Genomic DNA, 5,114 nt, shown 5'->3' on the forward strand with positions numbered 1-5,114 from the left:
ATTAATAAGAACTTCTATCATATGCACAATTAAAAAAAACAACTCGAAAAGAAACTGTTGTTTTTGAAATGGGAACAACTGCCAAATGTAATGGTATCAAAAGGTAATTGTGACATAATAATTAACTAGCATTTGCATCAGATGTTGCAAAGGAAACGCCGTAAGGCATAAATTGAAGAACACAAATACAACACAAGATTACTTTGATAAATAATAAAAATATATTGACCGCTTAAATCAATGGCCCATTAACTGGAACCACTTAGTAGACATATCTATCAACATTAGGATTATACACAATGATCAAGAAATTTCCCATATACAAACAACACCTTCCACAACAACCTTTTGTCACGTCCACATTTTAAAAAATGCCTTGGAACATGATTGGAATCTCCCATATTGTCTTTTTCATTATGCAGATAAATCTTCCCTATTGCTATTTTCATCATGAATATTGTTAGTTCATTGTTGTAAAGTGTTAGTGAGTTAAAATATACAAACAGCACGTTCCACAACAACCTTTTGTCACATCCACATTTTAAAAAATGCCTTGGAACGTGATTGGAATCTCCCATATTGCCTTTTTCATTACGCAGAAAATCCTTCCATCAAGTCTTGTGTAATGTGCAAGACTAATCTTTGTGGGGAAGTCACCGTTGTGAACTATGATCCTTTAGAGCCTTTCACGATTTTAGACTCTCTTTCAAAATGTTGGTATTTATATCGGGGCCTACCTTCTAAAGAGTGGTTGTTACCGACGGAGTCACAGATGAGGCTTTATTTAATGAGCAAGGAATATTTTCCCTCGTACTCCAACTTTAGAGTACAAGACACTAAAAAAATTATGCAGCTGAAAGTGATCCATCTTCAAGATATTTTTCCTGTCAGTTACGAACAAAATGTTTAAAACCTCAGTTCTGCGAAGAACTCTGTTAAGCTGGAATGTAAGAGTTTGCCTTGTATTTGACAAGAGCTTGAGAAAAACTTCGCAGAGGAAATCGTTCAATAGGAGGGTTTCCTTTTCCCTTTTTCAGTTATATCTGTGATCATGAGTTTCCATTAACCCACAAGTTTCTTCGGATCAAGGTCTGATCCGTGAGTATTGAAAACTGTTTTCAGCACAAATTCACCTTAACATAAGCAGGTTTCAGTCTTTTAACATACATCTCATAAGTCCTGACTAATGAGACAACCGACTAGGCTAAACTGCTGAAACCTATGTGATTCCATTCTAACTAACTTGAATGCATGCTGAGACGAATTGATTCAAGGTAAAATATTTGCAAAAACAATAGTTCCCAGAAGAAAAGGTTTCAAACATGTTGAAGAAAATAAATATGAAGAGATCGAAAAAACATAACTAATTCATATTGAAACGCCTGTCTACTTAAAGTATTGCTTGCAAAGAAAAACCGAAGATGATTCGTCCTTTTAACTAAAAAGGAAAAATTCCTCCATTTGCTCATACAATGCAAATGTACCTATACTGTTTGTTGAGAAATTGCTGCCATCCATGCTCTAAATGCCTTTAAAGAAGATAATCTTGGGGAGCAAATAAACAATAGCAGGGATATATGCCTTCAAGATTAAAATTGATGAACAGGAAGATTGCACCGAGAGTCTTATTCTTTCTGGTGAAACACATCAGAGTGAATCTATTCCATTCACTCAAGTCGACTGGAGGAGGCCATGCCCTTGGTTCGATTCTCACAACAGAGGAATCCACTTTAGGGCATGGCGTAAAATGCCTCTTGCTCACATCCATAAGGAGCTTGGTACTGGCCAGAATATCCACATTGACAGCCAGGCGATTGAAAAGGGAATCACCAGGCTTTGCCATGAGGCAGTGGCCAAATTCCTTCTGAAGCATGAGGGTGGCACTTCGAAACTTGGGCATGGTGGACAAAAGCTTGAAAATGAGCGGAGATGATATATGGTAAGGTATATTGGCTACACATATGTCAAAAGTTGGCAAGTCTGTTCGTAGTATGTCCCCTCGCACCAACTGTCCATAACAGAAAAGAAAAAGGAGATAGTCATATTAGAGAAGAGCAACTTTGATTTATCGTAATCCCAAAAATTAATAAGGTATCACCAAAGACAACAATCACAAGGAACAAAAAAGGAATTGCAAGAGACAATTAAGAAGACATCACAAGGGAACCTGCAAAGCACATAGCTTAGGCTAACCTTGCAGTAAACAGAATCTCTTTCCAGTGCATTTTCCTTGTAAATCTGGCAGAAATTTTGCCAGAATCTTGGAATTACAGGTTTGAATTGCATAAATTTAATACTGAGGTGCCCAATTGGACATAAGGGGGTAGGGAATCCATCTGCAACATCAAATTTTCAAAAATAAGAAGTGTTTTATTGCCAAAATTGGCATTTTTCATTGCCAGACAGAAAGTGCAGTACGTTACAAGATTATGGCTTCCCAAAGCACACAGGTACTTCTAAGCATCATTAGATTGGAGAAAGGTAGTAACTGAAGAAAAGAAGGCTGCTATCACATAAGCATGAGGACTTCACCCCATAGCCAGTTTTCATCGCATAGGCATGAGAAATTCACCCTTAACCCAGTTTTCAGATTGGCAAAGATTTGAAAAAGTTTTAATGTATGTGGTATTTCACAAATAAACCTTCTTCAGTATTGTTGTCAATGTAGGATTTTTTTTTGGTTGATGTTTCCAGTTTACAAATGCAGCAAGCGCACCCTTCTCCATTATGGGATTATCACGATGAACTGAAGTCAGGTCATGCAGAAAGCATGCCCATTTCCATTATGTGAATATCACAACGAACTATAGCAGGCTGACAACAGATATTCGAAAACATATGTCTTAGTGATTGTGGCAGAAGACCTACACCTTGCCCCATCCACATGGAGCCGGAGCCTGAGCCGCTGCTTACACAGGTGCATAGAAGCAACAGCTCATGAAGGGAAAACATGTCTCTGAGGATTTGAAACTTGGGGTGGGCATGAAGAGTCACAATCCATGTGGAATTGACATATTGTTAATGAGGTAAATAAGGTGAATGAATGTAAAAACAAGATGCAAAGGAAATTGGAACTCACCTCCAATCTCTGAGCCATTTCGGTCCCCTTTATGCGTTTCTGAACTACTTCGATCATCCGGGGATCGATCTCGACTGCGATGACTCTGTGGGCGGCCTGCAACAACTCTAGGGTTAGATTTCCAGTACCCGGGCCGATTTCCAGGATGGTATCGCTTTCTCTCATGTCCGCTTTCTCAACGATGGATTTGAGAACACCGGGATTTGTGAGAATGTGGGATTTGTGAGAATGTGTTGCCTACTCAGTACAGCCTTGGGATCAATCAACTCCACCCACAGACAGTACAAGAAAAGCCCGCCAACAGGGTTAGTGGGACGCATGTAGCACTAGAGAGCCCGGTTCAGCTGCCCTGATGAAACTATTCGATCTGCCAAATGAAACGCCCAAACCGTTTGGGCAACCCTTTTGAATCAACGATCAACGGCTGAAATTGTTGCAATCGTCTAACATATAATCGTGTGGCTTACACGATGACAGGTAAGCAGAGAGGGGAGTTGATTTCAGAGGGAAACGCCTTACGGCATAATAAGAACTTGCATCATATGCACAATTAGAAAAAACAACTCAAAAGGAAACTGTTGTTTTTCAAATGGGAGTTTCTAAAATGGGACTTAAGTTTTAACATGAAAAGAAATTTACAAATTCAACATTCCTAAAATTCTAATTTTTTCATTCCTAAAATTCTAATTTCAGGAAAAATGAAATTTAAAAAAAAATTGACAATTTGACAGCACTTCTTAAAAAATTTTAAGATATTATTCCAATTTTTTTTTTAAATGACAAAAATCAATTTTTAATTTTTTTTGACTGGTAAAATTTTCTTCTTACTTCTCTGACTTTGCCAGAGACCCTTTGAAGGGCTCTGACGTGTTCAATTTTGATCCCTGGTGATCACTAGTAAGTGTGAAAAATAATCATTTTGAAAAACTGCTTCTTTTGGTAAGAGATGAGTGCTAGTAATGTGCTTTTGTGTAAAAACTATTTTTAGAAATTTACTCCAAGTTTTCCATTGAAAATATAACTATGTTGGCATTTTCCTCTTGAAATATCTTCACTTTCGGTCATTTTCATTCGCCTCACTTTGAGTAAAACTTTGGAACAAACGTGCTATGTCAAAAATTAACTCTTTTTGCCTTCTCCCTTTTATATATAGTAATAATTTAAAATTTTAAACTTATGTAAAAGAGAAATTTTCATGCCATGTAATGTGATTGGATCAGGAAGATTTTTGATATATTTTGTTAACATTATTTAAAATCACTTATCAATCACACAGTTGTTTAATTTTTCTGCACTAATAGGTACACCCTACTCTCACTGATGTTTTCTTATGTAGTCGGCTACGCATTCATTAGGAAGCCTTATAATGATTTTCATTTGATTCCGAATGATTTATTTTCAGGTATAATATAGTAATGAAAAATGATATTAGTAGTTACAAAATGAGTATTAATAATTAATATCTTTTCATAATACACATTTATACATAGAAGAAAAAATTTCTGAATGTACTGAGATGCAGACTATTCTACTACATCAGTTTGATACTGCAAAAGGGAAAAAAAAATTCATATCGGTGAGAACAATGGTGAAGAGATTTATTAATGGCCATACCACCTCTATAGCAGAGAAGCGTTTCCAGACATCCGCCATTAGAAGAATTAATGTGAAGGTTCTGTCAAAATTTAATGCTGAGATTATGTTCATGGTTATTTGTTCATTGATGGTGACTGCCATCTTCGAATTTTGGATTGGACAACGTCCTCAACTCTCAGACAAAGAATGCAATAAAAAGTTTTGGAAAAGATATGGAATGGAAAAAACCTAGTTGTTTGAAGAAAGGATCATAAATCATCTTATAAATTATGTAATTAAGAATGATGTGCGATCGCAATAAGAAGTCAAAAATATTAGATATTCAGATTATAGAAAAATAAAATTTACTCATTGAGGAGTCAGCAAAGAAGGTGACTTAAGTGTGGGAGAACTTGAACTGCTTGTCACAAACATGATATCAAAGATTACCAATGTCAAG

At 36.3% G+C, this 5,114-nt stretch overlaps 1 pseudogene; it reads right to left on the reverse strand.

Moving 5' to 3' along the window:
- Positions 1–1,491: 1,491 nt before the first annotated feature.
- LOC149158813 (ribosomal RNA small subunit methyltransferase, mitochondrial pseudogene) lies at positions 1,492–4,816 on the reverse strand (annotated as a pseudogene).
- Between the last annotated feature and the right edge of the window lie 298 nt (positions 4,817–5,114).

This window comes from Pinus tabuliformis, chromosome 5_2 (genome assembly GCF_031772625.1).
Source record: "Pinus tabuliformis cultivar Carrire ecotype Pingquan chromosome 5_2, CPIR1, whole genome shotgun sequence".
NCBI lineage: Eukaryota > Viridiplantae > Streptophyta > Pinopsida > Pinales > Pinaceae > Pinus > Pinus tabuliformis.